The sequence below is a fragment of the Pongo abelii genome, chromosome 16, assembly GCF_028885655.2.
Source record: "Pongo abelii isolate AG06213 chromosome 16, NHGRI_mPonAbe1-v2.0_pri, whole genome shotgun sequence".
NCBI classification, from domain to species: domain Eukaryota; kingdom Metazoa; phylum Chordata; class Mammalia; order Primates; family Hominidae; genus Pongo; species Pongo abelii.
The window spans coordinates 22,089,603-22,105,434 of record NC_072001.2 but is presented as its reverse complement, the minus strand read 5'-3'; the positions used below and the strand labels follow the sequence as shown (position 1 = coordinate 22,105,434).

Sequence of the window (15,832 nt, the reverse complement as noted above, 5' to 3'; positions counted from 1 at the left end):
CCTGGCAGGTGGGTCCGATCCACAGGAGGATCAGAGGCTTATCTTGGAGCAGTAAGGAGGGGCTGTCCTGTGCTTAAAGAGAGAGGGCCAGAGAGAGTCGGCATTGGATTAGTGTTTCAGGAGAATGAATGTGGTGGGTTGGGGAATGCTCCTGAGTGCTCTAAAATTCTAAATGTCCAGTAAAAGAACACTAAGTGCATGCCCGCTTTGATTGCTTGGATTTGGAGCAGTATTTGATAACACAGATCCTTAATAGAGATCTGCAGTGGTGCACATACTAATTTTGTGTGTATGTGCCACTCCCTCAAGTGACCATAAGCAGTTGTAATTAACATTCGCACTGGCTGATCCCGTGCCTTGCACCACGCACAGGTCTCCTTTCCAGTCCGTCGGCCCTCCCATCTCCAGGGATCTATCCTTCATTAAAGATTGTGTGTTTGTTAAATATTTTCTCCTTTTTGTTCCTTTATAAGTGCTCTAGGAATACGTAGCTTACCCTGAGGATGTAATTCTTTGTAGAAACCTTTCAGATGTGCTGTTCCCTGCCTGGATACTCAGCGTCTAGGTCTTATTTCTCATCTTAGCTCAGTTGTTGCTTCCACAAGTCCCTTACTGACCCTCAGAATAGCGGTGGTCTGTCTTCCAGTCTCCCTGGTACCCCCATAGTCATCCGTTGCACATAGTTTTGGACTTGAAATCCTGTGATTAATTGTGTCAGCGGTGCCCTTTGCTGCCCTCCCTGTTAGAATGTGCACCTCAGTCTTCACACGGTATCTGTGGAACCAGGCAGCTGCAGGCAGAGCACAGGTATCCAGTGAATGCTGGACTGGAACTACGATCCTAAGTTCTGATGCCATGCCTGAGGCGTGTGGAATCACCAGAAAGTGTGTTCACGTAGATAGAGGAATTATAAGTCAACCTGTGTAAACATCTTAGGTGGAGCTCTTTCATATGAATGATGCTGAATTTCACCTTCTAAATTGAGTGTTCAGTTGAGCACCTTTTTTTTTTATAGTATTTATTTTGAGTTGTGCACTTGAGTTTCTCTTTCATGTCTGCATGTCCATTTTCTAGAATGGCTTCAGTCATCCATCTTCTCTGGAAGCCGCACACCAGCCAGATCCACTACAGCTACAAAGAGGAGAAAGATGAGGACCATGCAGCTCCCCAGGGGCACACCTGCCAGCAAATCTCGACTCTACTCCCACAGATGGGCTCTGGGGGACCATTCCCGGGCATTTCTGCAAGCCATTGCAGACAATAACATTCAGGATCACAACATGAAGGTGAGCTAGGCCTGCCCCCACTGCCACCTCAGTGCTCTGTTTATCTGAGGACTTTGACATAGGAATACTTATGTGCTCTTTGGTTAACACAGCACAGACTTTGTTTCATGTATTACCTGGAGGGTTTTGAGGTGAGAACCTGATTGTGTTAACATGTTGCGAGGCTTCAGAAGCATTACTGACTGCAAGTGCATCAGAAGCTGTGGCATGTTTAAGATTTGTGAAGACTCACTGGGTGGCTCTGAGGTTACCTCCAGCTGTTTCTGTTGCAGGACTTTTTGTGTCAAATAGAAAGGTACTGTAGGCAGTGCCATTTGACCACACCGATCATGTTTCCCCCCGAGCATCCCGTGGAAGAGGTCGGTCGCTTGCTGTTATGTTGCCTCTCGAAACATGAAGATTTAGGTAAGGAGCTCAATATCTGTGTACTTTAGCTACACTGCAGATCCCTCGACTAACCTGCGGTACATATTCATTCCTTCCCTGCCCTTCTTTTAAATGTCTTTTTGCAGGTCATGTGGCATTATCTTTAGTTCATGCAGGTGCACTTGGTATTGAGCAAGTAAAGCACAGAACGTTGCCTAAGTCAGTGGTGGATGTTTGTAGAGTTGTCTACCAAGCAAAATGTTCGCTCATTAAGGTGATAGATTTTAATTCTTTTTATTCTGTGCTTTGCAGACAGTTGCTGAAATATTTGTTGTTAAAGTTGTCTTTTCCTGGTTAACTTTGCAGACTCATCAAGAACAGGGCCGTTCTTACAAGGAGGTCTGCGCTCCTGTCATCGAACGTTTGAGATTCCTCTTTAATGAACTGAGACCTGCTGTTTGTAATGACCTCTCTATAATGTCTAAGTTTAAATCGTTAAGTTCTTTGCCCCGTTGGAGGAGGATAGCTCAGAAGATAATTCAAGAATGAAGGAAAAAGAGAGGTGAGAATGTAAAAGGACAGAAGATACTATTAAAGCATGTGCTTCACCCTGCCTCACTGGACCTGTGATTTCAGAGTGAAGTTTCTCTACTGTTAATTCCATGTGACATTTCTACCTGCTGCCATCATATTTATGTGTACTTATGATTAAATACAGAAATCTCGCTTATTTTTCCAACCAATCAGACAATGAGGCAGATTAGGAATTGAGTGTGGTATGATTTGATTACTAGTAAATTGATGTTGAAAATGTAAATAATCTTTGCTAAATTGATGGGAAGAAGGAAGTATTTTTATTTTATTAGTTATCCTGGTAATGAGATATAATGGGAACATTTAAACTTATTGCCATTCTTCTAAAGAAATGTTTTTTGTTTGGAAATATTGAGTATTCTGATATATGGAGAATTATAAAGGGAAGCTAAAAGAGTTACTGACATTTTCCTGGAAGTAGCTGTGTAAGGGTACAGAAAAGTCTTTTTGCATTAAATCCAAATTTGAATAAAAATGCTTAGAAATTATAAAATAGTTTAGAATTTAGTCACTCGTGATTATAAATAAACTACAGAAATTTCTGATTATATCCTTTTTTTATTTCTTTGAGACGGAGTCTTGCTCTGTCGCCAGGCTGGAGTGCAGTGGTGTGATCTCAGCTCACTGCAACCTCCGCCTCCCAGGTTCAAAGGATTCCCCTGCCTCAGCCTTCCAAGTAGCTGGGATTACAGGCACGCGCCACCACGCCTGGCTAATTTTTGTATTTTAGTAGAAACGGGATTTCACCATGTTGGCCAAGATGGTCTTGATCTCCTGACCTCGTGATCTGCCTGCCTCGGCCTCCCAAAGTGCTGGGATTACAGGCATGAGCCACCGCGCCTGGCCTCTGATCATATTCTTATGACTTATACTGATTTACTCACAAACCTGCTTATTGAACAGTATTACTGAGTTTCTGATGGGTGTTTTGAACAATAAGCTTATGAAAGACTAAAGTGTTTTAGAAGCCATCCTAATTTGATTGTTCCTGAACAAACCCTACACCATAACAGCCTGTCTGGATCCGATGGGTGCTCTGGATCAGGAAGTAACAGCAGTCACACTGCTGCGATTCCTTTAACCCAGGCACGCAGGAACTCAGCCTGGGCCTAGGAGACAGGCTGCCTCGGCGTGAGGGAGGGAGACTCCACCATTTGCCATCTCATATCCGTGGGTTCTGAGCCCACACTGTCACTTTTAGAGTTTCTTGTGGGTTTATAGATTTATTGTGTGCTGTTTCAAGCTGGTTTTCTTTTTTTTGGAAATTAAGTAACTTGAAAAGATTAAGTGATTAATATTCCTGTTGCTGTGTCAGGGATCCCCGAGCCTTCTCTCAGGCTTGATGATTCACTAAAAGGACTCAGAAGAGCTGTTATACTCACAGCTGTGTTTTTTTACCGCAGAAAGGATACAGATTAAAATTAGCAAAGGGAAGGGTGCATGGAGGGAAGTCCAGAGGAAACTAGGCACAAGCTTTGGTGTCTCTCCCCAGTGGCGTCACGTGGATGTGCTTAGCTCTCCCAGCAAGTGTGTCACATCATGTGTGAAGAAATGTTAACCAGGCCAGCGCACCTGAGCCTCGAGTATAGAGATTTTGTTGGGGGCCAGTCACCTATGCAGGCAGTGCCCATCTGACTGACCTCAATTACTCAGACTCCAGTGCCCCGGTGCAAAAACAAGTGGTCCCTCGCAAGTCACATCATTAACATAAACTACCTGGCCAGACCACTGCCACAAGGTCCTGGGTGTCAGGTATACCAAAAAGCTTATCAGGCAGGATGTTCCAAGGGCTCAGAGCTCAGCTCCTAGAAGAAGGACCAACCCTGAAGGGACAGACCTTCCTTGGGAATTTGCAGGGTTTGAGCAACCCCGGCCTGCTATGTTAGCTCTTTACTGCCCAGGTGTGTTATCATGTTGCTTATTTTTTATATTATATGCTGAGGAGATTTAGACCAAAAATTTTAAAAGAGATAAAATATAGGGAGGAAATTCCACATATCACAGTGAATTCAATTGATTCGGTTACACACTAACAGAACCTCTGAACTGGACCAGGGTGGACAAGCCAGGAACTGTGGTTAAAATTCCACCTCTTGCTTGCTTTGTGTTGCCCATGGACTAAGACCTTTTCTTTTTTTCCAGTTTGAAATTGTTTTTTAACAATCAAAAGAAGTATATTATTTTTGACACATGAAAATTACATGAAGGTAAAATTGTAGCACCATAAATAGAGTTTTACGGGAGCACAGCTACACCTGTTGCTTTATCTGTGGTTACTTTTTGTGCTACAGCAGCAGAGTTGAGTATTTGCAACAGACTGCATGGCCTGAAAGACTCAAATGTTCACTCTCTGGCACTTGAGGAAGAGCTTGCTGGTTGCCAGGCTTCCCCTGCTTCGGGGCTTCTCCCCTCATCACACTCTCACTTTGTCTTTTTGTTCTGCCAGGGTGATCATTTCACTCTTGTTGTTTGAGCGTTGCAATTTATAATGTTGTTTAGATGTTTATTTGAATGAAATATTTGTCCTTCATGCAAATCTAAGTATTTCTTAATTTAAAATTATATTTAAGTGTATGATTTTTATAGTGAATGATGTTTTAAAACACAGTTCCTAAGAAGCCAGAATCTACGGATAATGAAGAAAAAATTGGAAATGAAGAGAGTGATTTAGAAGAAGCTTGCATTTTGCCTCATAGTCTAATAAATGTGGACAAGAGACCCCTTGCAATTAAATCGCCCAAGGTGCAGTATTTTCTGTGATTCTGAGGTTGGTTGAATAGAATCATAGCACGTAGCAAAGGAATCCACAGTCTCGTACCTCTGTACCTGAGCATCCGGAGGGAGGGACGGGTGGTTGTTAGAAATACGGCCCCAGTGATGCTTCATGAACTTGACTTATGATGTCCTGGTCAGAGCTGTAGCTGGAGAAGGGTTTCCTTTTATTTTTGGTACTAGATTGTATCATTAGTTATCCACCATTCATTCCTTAAATATATTCTTTGTTCCAGAAACAGTGCTGGGCCCTGTGGCTATTAATATGAACCATAACTTAACTTTATATGCCAAGCTAGCCTGTTCCAACATACATTAGTATAAAGATTATAAATTCACTTATATTTATAGCATAGTTTTAAAACCGTGTATTAATTACTAAGTTTAACATATTTTAACCAATTTAAACCTGTGAGCATTATTTGTATTTTACTTGAATAACTTTTAGAGCACAGTTTAATATTAAATAGGGCAGACTAATGATGAAAATTGTTTTCCTTTGTTAGGACAAATGGCAGCCGCAGTTGAGTACTGTTACAGGTGTTCACAAATACAAGTGGTTGAAGCAGAATGTGCAGGGTCTTTATCCGCAGTCTCCACTCCTCTGTACAATTGCTGAATTTGCCCTTAAAGAAGAGCCAGTGGATGTGGAAAAAATAAGAAAGTGCCTACTAAAACAGGTAACATTTGATGAGAAATGCATCTCTGCATTGGGTAATATACATAACACTTAACTGTATGCATGATATTTTGCAGTTGGAGAGAGCAGAGGTTCGCCTGGAAGGGATAGATACAATTTTAAAACTGGTGAGCAAGAATTTCTTACTTCCATCTGTGCGGTATGCGATGTTTTGTGGATGGCAAAGACTTATTCCTGAAGGAATCGATACAGGGTAAAACGTTAGCATATTTTTTTTCTTAATTAAGGAAGCTGTGGCAACAGAATGTTGTTCTGTAACAGTTAGAAGTCTGGCAGTGTCCCGAGTCAAATTCTTTATCTTTATTTGAAAGGGAACCTCTTACTGATTGTTTAAAGGATGTTGATTTGATCTCACCTTTTAATCGGATGCTGCTGGAAGTCACCTTTGGCAAGCTGTATGCTTGGACTGTTAGGAACATTTGAAATGTTTTGATAGATGCCAGTGCCAAATTTAAAGAGTTTGGTGAGTCAACAACTGCATCAGTGTTATTTTATGGTTTGCCTTTAATTATATGTTGTGGAAACTTGCAAATGCCAATTTTTGCTTTTGAGAAGACTTTAATAAGTTTGTACTTTGTACTTGTATAATCTATGCTGCTGTCAGCTTTCTCAGATTTTAAACAAAACTTTAAAATTTAGCAGGAGACACAATGTTGAAGTACTCTAGTATAACATTTTCACATTTTGACCTTTTTATGTGTATCACCATATATCCTAAAGTGTCTGTGTCCTATATTAATATTTATTTTCTGTATAGTTTGAGCATCTACAGAGAGTTGATTAGATTGGTTTTGTGGAGGAAAAGGGAGACATAACTTTTACATTTGAAATGGGAGGAATGGAATAGGGCACCAGGGTATTCAGAGAGCAACATGCTAAGTCCTGTAGACAGATGGAACGACCTGTGCATAGAATGCAGGGGGTAGGCCCATCGTGCAGCATGACAGAGCTGCCCACTCAGTGGAAACCCCTGGAAAATAGTCAGATGTTTAAAGTAATCGCCCGTGCCTTCTGCGTTACGTTTATTCTTGCATTCATGCACGAGAAAAGTCAGTGGGTGTCAAAATAGTCAGATGTTTAGAGTAATCGCCCGTGCTTTCTGCGTTACGTTTATTCTTGTATCCATCACAAGAAATGTCAGTGGGTGCCAATGCTCATTAGGTATCCAGCCAGTTCCCCTGCAAACCATCACCAATGAGAACCTGTCAGGACCCAGCCTGGGGACCATCCCGCAAGCCCGCTTCCTCCTGGTGGTACTCAGCATGCTCACCCTGCAGCACGGCGCAAACAACCTCGACCTCCTGCTCAATTCCGGAATGCTGGCCCTCGCTCAGACGGCACTGCGCCTGATTGGTAGGTCTGCACCGGCTTGAGAGCCTTTGGGAAAACGTCAAGATTTTGCTTTGATTGCTTTTCTTTTCTTTTTTTTTTTTTTTTTTTTTAAGCTTTTTGTAAATTATGGTAAGACACAAATAGCAGAAAGTGTAGCATTTTAACATCGCAGTTCAGCGGTATTAAATATATTCAGAATTTTCTAGAGTCATCACCACTGTCTAGTTGTAGAACTTTTTCATCACTATAAATGCACCCCATTTAGCCATCAGTCCTGACTCACCCTGCTCTCCAGCCCCTGATAGTCACAAATCTGCTTTCTCTGTCTATGGATTTGCATATCCTGGATATTTCATATAAATGGAATCATACCATTTGTGGCCTTTGTGTCTGGGTTATTTCATTTGGTATATATCAGTACCTTATTTTTATGGCTGAAAAAGATTTCATTGTATGAATAGATAACATTTTGTTTATTCATTTATCTGTTGATGGACATTTGGGTTGGTTTTGCCTTTTGACTTTTGTGAATAGTGCTGCTAGGAACATTTATATACAAATACTTGTTTGAACACTTGTTTCTAGTTCTTTTGATTATACAGCTAGGACTGGAATTACAGGGTCATATGGTACAACTGTGTAACTTACTAAGAAACTACCAAACTTTTCCACAGTGCCGTATCATTTTTACATTCCCACCACCAGTGGGCAGGATTCCAGGGTTCCAGTTTCTCTACTTCCCTGCCAACACTATTTTTTGTGGTTTTCTTTTCTTTTTTTTTTGTTTTGGATTGAGGCCATCCTAGTGGGTGTGAAGTGGTATCTCATTGTGATTTTGATTTGTGTTTCACTAATGATGAATGACATTGAGCTTCTTTATATGTTTGTGCTTGTTGGCCATTTGTATATCTTCTTTGGAGAAGTGTCTATTCAAGTCACTTTCTCTTTATTTTTTATTTTATTTATTTGAGACGGAGTCTCATTCTGTCGCCCAGGCTGGAGCACAGTGACACGATCTCGGCTCACTGCAACCTCTGCCTCCTGGGTTCAAGCGCTCCTCGTGTCTCAGCCTCCCGAGTAGCTGGGATTACAGTCACACACCAACACACCTGCTAATTTTTGTATTTTTGGTAGAGATGGGGTTTCGCCATGTTGGCCGGGCTGGTCTGGAACTTCTGACCTCAAGTGATCTGCCTGCCTTGGCCACCCAAAGTGCTGGGATAACAGGCGTGAGCCACTGCGCCCAGCCCCTTTCTCCTTTTTAAATAGGGTTATTTGTCGTCATCTTGTTGTTGTACCAATAAATGCACTATAGAAGTGTACCAAACATTTAAAGAAGAATTAACACCGGTCCTCAGACTCTTTAAAAATTTCATGTATACTAGACCTTCACAGATCTGTAGACCTTTATCATATATATCATTTGAGGGTATTTTCTCCTGTTCTCTGGATTGTATTTCCTTTGATAGAGAAGTTTTTTATTTTGATGAAGTTCAATTTATCTGTTTCTCTTTTGTCGTCTATGCTTTTGATATCTATCCAAAAAGCCATTTCCAAATACAAGGTTGATGAAGATTATCCTCATCTCATGTTTTTTTTCTGTAAGTTTTATAGTTTTAGCTTTTATATTTAGATCTTTGGTCCATTTTTAGGTAGTTTCTTTTACACAATGTGAGGTAAGAGTCCAGCCTTTTTCTTTTGATGATCTGATTGTTTCAATACCACTTGTTGAGGACTGTTCTTTCCCTGAAGTTCTCGGTACCCTTGGCAAAAATCAGTTGGCTGTAGATATTTAGGTTTATTTCTGGACTCTCAATTACATTATCACATTCTATATGTTGATAATTATACAGGTACCGCAATGTTTTGAACATTGTAGTTTTGTACTGTTTTAAAATTGAGAAGTGTGTTTTCTTTCTCAAGATTATTTTGGCTACTTTGGGTCCCTTGCATTTTCACATGAACTTCAAGGCTGGCTTTTCCATATCTGCAAAAAAAGGCCATTGGGATTTTTGCTAGGGATTGAATCTGTAGATTGTTTTGGGGAATAGTGCCATCTTAACAATGTTAACATCCATTCTCTGAATGTGCAATGTCTTTCCATTTATTTCTGTCCTCTTTAATTTCTTTCAGCAGTGTTTTATTGTTTTACAGTTATCAGGGTAATAATGGCCTCATGGAATGAACTAGGTAGTGTTCCCATATATTCTGTTTTTAGAAGAGTTTGAGGATTGGTTTCAATTCTGCTTTAAATGTTTGATAGAGTTGACCAGCTAAGCTTTTCTTTGTTGAAAGTTTTTTTTTTTTGAGACGGAGTCTCACACTGTTGCCCAGGCTGGACTGCAGTGGTGCGATCTCAGCTCACTGCAAGCTCCGCCTCCCAGGTTCACGCCATTCTCCTGCCTCAGCCTCCCGAGTAGCTGGGACTACAGGCGCCCGCCACCACGCCCGGCTAATTTTTTGTATTTTTAGTAGAGACGGGGTTTCACCATGTTAGCCAGGATGGTCTCGATCTCCTGACCTCGTGATCCACCTGCCTCGGCCTCCCAAAGTGCTGGGATTACAGGCATGAGCCACCGTGCCCGGCCTGAAAGATTTTTAATTACCGATTCAATCTCTTTACTTGTTACGGGTCTATTCAGATTTTCTATTTCTTCTTGAGTCAGTTTGGGTAATGTATGTTTCTAGGAATGTGTCCATTTTATCTAGGCTATTTTATTTGTTGGCATACCGTTGTTCACAGTGTTCTTTTATACTCTTTTTTATTTTTATGTTGGTAGTAGTGTCTCCACTTGCATTTCTGATGTTATTTGCATCTTTTCTCTTTTTTTCTTTTTTTTTTTTGAGACGGAGTCTCGCTCTGTTGCCAGGCTGGAGTGCAGTGGCACAGTCTCGGCTCACTGCAACCTCCGCCTCCCAGGTTGAAGTGATTCTCCTGCCTCAGCCTCCTGAGTAGCTGGCACTACAGGCACCCGCCACCACGCCTGGCTAATTTTTGTGTATTTTTAGTGGAGATGGGGTTTCACCATGTTGACTAGTATGGTCTCGATCTCTTGACCTTGTGATCCGCCCACCTCAGCTTCCTAAAGTGCTGGGATTACAGTCGTGAGCCACCTTGCCTGGTCACTTTTTTTCTTAATTTACCAAAAGTTTGTCAGATTTTTTGTTCTTGCCAGAAACTGAACTTTTGGTTGTGTAGATTATTTTTCTATTCTGTATTTAATTTATGGCTGCTCCAGTCTCTATCATTTCCTTCTTTCTGCTTTGTATTTTTTTGTTTTTTGTGTTTGTGTTTGTTTTGAGACAGGGTCTTACTTTGTCCCTGAGGCTGAAGTACAGTGGCGCAGTCATGGCTCACTGCAGCCTCAACCTCCTGGGCTCAAGTTATCCACCTGCCTCAGCCTCCCAAAGTGCTGGGATTACAGGTGTGAGGCACCACACCTGGGCCTAACTTTGGTTTTTATTGAGTTCTTATTTTTTTAGTTCTTCCAGATGTAGGGTTATTGATTTGAGATCATCTTTTGTAAATACAGACTTTTATAGTATAATTGCCCCTTTTAACCCTGCTTTTGGTGCAGCACAGAAGTTTTGGTATGTTGTGTTTTCATTCATCTCATAGTATTTTCTAATTTCCCTTGTGATTTCTTCTTTGACCAATGCATTGATTGTTTACCGTGTGTTGTTTAATTTTCATATACTTGTGAATTTTCCACTTTTCCTTTTGTTATTAATTTCTCATCATTTCCTTTTGGTTGGAGAAGGTAATTTGTATGATTTTAGTCTGTTTAAATTTGAGACTTTGTGGCCTAACATATGGTCTGGTCAGTCTAAGAGAGTGTTCTGTGGTGTACTTGAGAAGAATGTGTATTCTGCTCTTTTTGGTGAAATGTTCTGTATGTGTCTATTAGATCTGATGGGTTTATGGTGGTGTTCTTTGGCTAAAACTGAGATGCTGCAGGGCCAGTTGTCAAAGTCACAGTGAAAAAGCAAGGTTTTCCCAAGCTCTTTTAATCACATCAGTCTTAGAGTTCACATTAATGCATTCAAAAATATGTATCAGGCCAGGCTGTAATCCTAGCACTTTGGGAGGCTGAAGGGGGTGGATTGCTTGAGCTCATGAGTTTGAGACCAACTTGGGCAACATAGCGAAGCCCTATCTCTACAAAAAATATGAAAATTAGCTGGGCATAGTGGTGTGTGCCTGTGGTCCCAGCTACCTGGGAGGCTGAGGTGGGAGGATTGCTTGAGCCAGGGAGGCAGAGGTTGCAGTGAGCGGAGATCAAGCCACTGCACTCCAGCCTGGGCTCCAGCCTGGGTGACGGAGTGAAATCCTGTCTTGGGGGCTGCGGGAGTCTTTCTATCTATCTGTCTGTCAGTCTGTCTCTCTCTCTCTCTCTCTCTCTCTCTCACTATACATATATATAATTATTTTTTAATTTATATATTATATGTTGTATTATGTTAAATATATATTTTAATGTGTATATTACAGCTGAAAAGAATCATCTAGTAAGAGTTACATCTCATTTCTTGAGGCCTCATTAGCAACCAAAAGTTGCATTTAAAAATTACAAAAGCATATCTCCATCGAGAAATGGCCTTTTTATCTTGTCTGCTTTTTCCCTGGAGGTTCCAATAAGTAAAAATCACAGCACAAATCATTAAGTATGGGGACTTTTTCTGTTGATAGTATTCATGTGTTTAAATTTCATCTGGCCCACTGGCTGCAAAAAGCAAGGAAGTTGTGTCTCATGAGTATCCGTCTATATTTGCAGCTTGCCCTGATCAGGGTATCCTTCTTATCATTTAAGAAATTATAAGCATATAATATTTTATACCAGCTTAATGTATACATCCACATGTAACAGCCACAAAACATAAAGCTATGTAAAATAAAAAATTCCCCCCAGTTTTGGTTGCAAATGTATTCAAGCCCTTAGCAATAAATTCAGTCTTTACAGAGTTAACAGTATAGCTGCCCAGGGGATCCTGGGAGATCCACCTGGAATGCAACTCCTGTCCCTTCCTTGGGGCCCCTTCTTGGGGGCCCTAAAGTAGCAGCTAGGCTAAAGGAAAGGCTGTTACCCCTGCTAGTTTATCTAAAGTTTTGCTCCAGCCCTGAGAATTGAATATCCTTTTTTGCTCTCTTGGAAGAGAGAGAAACACAAACTTTTTACATTTTTTGGTCCACCCAAGCCCACCTTTGGGACTGTTTGGGTCTTTTTCCCCTCCCACCTGGAGGAGAAACTAAAATCAAGGGAGTTAGCAGAACCGCACTCCCACCCCCTCTCAGTTTAGCAAGTGGGAAAAGGGGTGTTAAAAATCTAGCCTACTCTCCTAGGGTTAGCCTCCTATTTTCAAATCCATTGGTAAGTTTTACTTCTCTCAGGTGACAGCAGCCCAGCTTCTGTTTCATGCTATGGATGACTCTGTAGCCACCCAGGGCACCAGTTGTCAAGGGTCTCCAGGTTTGATGGTTGGCCAGGAGGACTCACAAGACTCAGCATGTAGTTGTACTCAGGGCTATAGTTTATTACAGTGAAGGGACACAGCAAAATCATGAAAAAGGACATGGGTAAAGTCCAGAGGAAAGCAGGTACAAGCTTCCACAGGATCCACACAGGATGAGCTTAACTGCCCTGGCACTGAGCCGTGTCAAGTGCTGTCTGCCGGGAAGCTGGGTAGAGACTCCAGGCCCAGGGTTTCCATCGGGGCTGATCACACAGGTACCCCCTGCCTGGCGCGTACCAAGTTCCAGAACAAGGGAAACAGGTTTCAGCACAGAACACGTTGTTTGTACAGACAGTTCAGGCACAGCAAACCACACCTCCCACCTAGGGAGTGGGGGAGTCCTCCTGAGATCCAGACTCCAGCCGAGGGCTAGCCTGCAGCAATCCTGTCTGAGGTCGTATCTCGGGCCACCTGTTAGCTGTCTTCTGCACAGAACCATGATTAAAGTTTGTTAGTTTCCCACTGTTAGATATTTAGGTAGTTATCTTTGTTTTTCTATTAGTAAAAAATGTGATGAGTATCTTTCTAACTCAGTTATTTTGCTTTTTCAGGGGAGTAACTCCTAGAAGTAGAGAAAGTAGCTTTACTGAACATTTTAATATCTTTTATATCTTCTTAGCCTATTTATGTATTTCGTCCTTCTGTTTGTCTTTTTTTATCCTACATCAGTAAAATATTGATAGTATTATATTAATTGATAAAGCATATAGTATGGATTCTTCAAAATTATGATCTTCATTAGTACTTTTTAAATGTTTTGTGTGTATTAAGGGGACATGTAGCTACTTGTTGGCTCAGCTATTGTTTTTGACGCTCTGTCAGGCCCCAGTTGTGACAACGTTGAGGAAGATATGAATGCTTCTGCTCAAGGTGCTTCTGCCACAGTTTTGGAAGAAACAAGGAAGGAAACGGCTCCTGTGCAGCTCCCTGTTTCAGGGCCAGAACTGGCTGCCATGATGAAGATTGGAACGAGGGTCGTGAGAGGTGTGGACTGGAAATGGGGCGATCAGGTACTCAGAGATTTGATGGGAACACATTAGCCACACATTAGTTATCTTCTGCAAAGTTCTGTACGCTATTGGTGGGTGGAAATTGGAATAATCCAGGATGTGTTGGTTGATCGATGACACAAGTGTTGGTTCCCAAGCAGCCGAAGGGAGTGGACACAAACAGGGAATCATAAGTAGGGCATCTGAGCAGAATCAAGTCTGGAAAGAGAGGCAGCTCTTTTCAGGAAACTCACTGGCATGAGGCTCAGTTTGATGGGTCACTGGAACAACAAGAGTGAGAGTGAGCAAGAGAGTAAATCTCATCCTGAAAGTTGGTGTAGTGAAGGCTCTGCGGCAGGAAGCCCAGGTGCTGCCCCTGTGAGCTGATGGCCATGTGCTGCGAAGTGCCCTGAACCCAGTAGTTAGGGATATACTTCATGGGCCTGTGGCCATGTCTCCATTTTCCCTCATCGCAGGCCTCTTCTAAATCTCTGCCAGGTGCCCCCAGGTGGAAGTCACTTACCACAGCCCTAGCTAAGTTAGGGCAGTGTTCACCTTCCCGTGGTCTGTCTAGCTTTTCTCAGCCATGCTGGTAAGCCCCGGCTTTGTCACAGTCATCTTAGAAATAGCAGTGTCTGGAGACAGCAGCATCCATTCTAGAAACAGCTTTCTCCTGCAGAAGTGAGAGACAGAGCTTCCCCCTGGGGCCCGGGGGAAACTGAAGCAAAGGGAATGTGGAGGTGCTGGTGCTTGTTTCAGGTTTCTGCTCTTGCAAGGCCCTTGAGGGATGGAGGGGTCAGGACTTGCTGCAAAGCCCTGTCTCTGCATTGACTCAGAGGATCCTCACTGAGATGAGATTTCCCCGACTTCCTTGGTAAAGCAGCATGATCACGTTATTTTATGCCATTTAATTTAAAATGATGCAAGCACACATTTTGTAGGAGAGGTGAAATCTGTGTCTGGGGACAGCCCCTGACAGACATGGTGGCATATGGCGACATCTGTGTGGCAGGTCTGCTGGGAGCCATGGAAGGACCAGGGCATGGCACGCACCCTCCTAACTGATCTCTCCTTTGGCTTTCTCAGGATGGGCCTCCTCCAGGCCTAGGCCGAGTGATTGGTGAGCTGGGAGAGGACGGGTGGATAAGAGTCCAGTGGGACACGGGCAGCACCAACTCCTACAGGATGGGGAAAGAAGGAAAATATGACCTCAAGTTGGCAGAGCTGCCAGTCGCTGCACAGCCCTCAGCAGAGGACTCGGACACAGAGGACGACTCTGGTGGGTGACTCAGGAAGGCATTTAGTCCAAGGCAGCCCACAAACTGTCCAGGTGCTGGCTGCCACCACTGCCATCTGGGCCTTAGAATGGGATGTCAGGACACATCTGCAGCTGGCACTCTGTCCTCGGAGCCTGCAATTTAAATAAGCTCCCAGGCACCTCCGATGCAGGTGCGTGGAGTGGCTGTGGGATCTGGCAGTCTGGCTGGAGCTGACTTTCTGCATTTTCCTCTCACGTGTGCACCCGCCCCTCTTTGAGAATGTGGTGGCCAGGCCGGGGCAGCTGCACCACCAGTGAGTCTCGTGGTTGGTGCTGAGCCTGTATCTGAGCGAGTGAGCCGAGGCCTGGTGGAATTGCCCTGCAGTCTCGGTCCATCGCGTCCTCCTCCAGTGAGAGCCCCCGCCGGAGCACACCCCACCTGCCACCTGCCTTTACCTTTCCTCTGCGGTCCCTGACTCTGAACTCTTCATGTAATGTGGAGTTAGTCAGCACTTTATCGCTTCTAGGGAAGCAGAAGTGAGAATTTAGGGGTGCACCAAGAAAGCTAGATCCTATCTGTGGAGATCCAGGTTGTGGGAGGAGGTTTCGTGACATTTCTTAGCTGTTCTTAAAAGACATGTGAAGCTTCACATGGCTGGGCTTCGTAAGACCATCCAAGAAGCTGGGGCTGCCAATATAATTTGTTATTTTGATTATTTTTTTTAGAAGCCGAACAAACTGAAAGGAACATTCACCCCACTGCAATGATGTTTACCAGCACTATTAACTTACTGCAGACTCTTTGTCTGTCTGCCGGAGTTCATGCTGAGATCATGCAGAGTGAAGCCACCAAGACTTTATGCGGACTGCTGCGAATGTTAGTGGAAAGCGGAACGACGGACAAGACATGTATGGAATGAGAGATCGAGGGCCCAGGGAGTCAGCGCTGGGGGCCGCATGCTTGTCGTGTCTGGGTGTGCGTGTGGGTGGGTGTGGATGTGTGTGGATTCCTTTCCTGTGGCTG

At 43.1% G+C, this 15,832-nt stretch overlaps 1 pseudogene; it reads left to right on the top strand.

The window, feature by feature from the left end:
* The window catches only part of LOC129050310 (putative HERC2-like protein 3), a 28,159-nt pseudogene that overhangs the window by 2,015 nt on the left and 10,312 nt on the right, over positions 1-15,832 (top strand).